Consider the following 1,556-nt stretch of genomic DNA (forward strand, 5'->3'; position numbering starts at 1 on the left):
AATGGGCAGAAGACATGAATAGACACTTCACCAAGGAGGATATTCAAACAGCCAACAAACATATGAAGAAATGCTCATGATCATTAGCTATTAGACAGATGCAAATCAAAATAACAATGAGATACCATCTTGTTCCAGCACTAGTAGCAAAGTTCAACAAGACAGAAAATAACAAATGCTGGCGAGATTGTGGAGAGATTGGGACTCTCATACACTGTTGGTGGGACTGAAAAATGGTACAACCACTGTGGAAAGCAGTATGGTGATTCCTTCAAAAGTTGGAATTAGAAATACCATTTGACGCAGCCATTCCATTACTAGATATATACCCTAAAGAAGTGAGAGCCATGACAAGAACACATATATGGACACCCATGTTCATTACAGCACTATTTACAATAGCCAAAAGATGGAAACAACCTAGGTGTCCATCAGCTGAGGAATGGATAATCAAACTATGGTACATACACACAATGGAGTACTATGTAATGCTAAAGAATAATGTAGAATCTGCAAAACACTGCATAACATGGATGAACTTGGAGGACATTATGCTGAATAAAATAAGTCAATCACAAAAGGACAAATATTGTATTAGTCCATTATTTTTAAAGTTAAGGAAAGGTTTATCTATAGAAGGAAATTTCCTTTGTTGGTTACCAGGGGTGGGAGGGGAGGAGAGGGAACGCTGTTACATAGATAGAGATAAGTATTGATTAGGGTGAATAGAAGGGCAATGTACCAAATGTGAGTGACAAATATGGTGGCATTGAGGAAGAGAAAGACATAGAGAGGTACATGGGAAGTACAGAAAACAAAGATGAACCCTTTTGTACATACAGTACTGCACTGTCAGTGAAGGCAAACATGGGTATATAGGTAGAGAGATCGGTGGACAGGCTGAACTATTTGGTATGTCTATGAAATGGGGAGTGTATCCAAGAACATGTGTAGGGTTGGCAGACAATGGTCCTATAAGTTTATGTGAATGATCAGAATTCCCAGGTGTATAGTAGAGCTGACAAGGGGCAAGGTTGTGGTCATGGCTTGTTCATAGCCAGCTGCCCAGAGGGACCGAGTAGTTGAAACTGTGGGCTTGGGACCATGGTCACAGGGGACATCGGTCTCAGTTGGCATAACATACTATACAAAACACTGTTCCACCTCCTAATTTGGTGAGTGGTAACAGGGATCCTAAGAGCTGGCAAGCTGCCATCTAGATGCAACAATGGGTCTCTCCTCGTCTAGAACAAAGGAGAATGAAGAAAACCAAAATTCATGGAAACAATTAGTCCTGGAGACTAGTACACCATCTGATCTGCAGCCTATATGACTATGAGACCAGAAGAACTAGATGGTGCCTAGCTACCACTGTCATCCACTTGGAAGGGGATCTATGTAGGAGATCCTTGGTGCAGAGGGAGAACAATGTGGAACAAAACTCAAAGTCATTTGGAGAAAAAAAAAAAAAAGGAGGGAACCAGGTTTGCTGGTCCAATAGAGCCTGGTGGAACCACTGAGACTATGGCCCTTAGCTGCCCTTCAGATCTGGAATT

Source organism: Orycteropus afer, unplaced genomic scaffold (genome assembly GCF_000298275.1).
Source record: "Orycteropus afer afer isolate SDZICR_OR568_19922 unplaced genomic scaffold, OryAfe1.0 scaffold00221, whole genome shotgun sequence".
Taxonomy (NCBI): Eukaryota; Metazoa; Chordata; class Mammalia; order Tubulidentata; family Orycteropodidae; genus Orycteropus; species Orycteropus afer.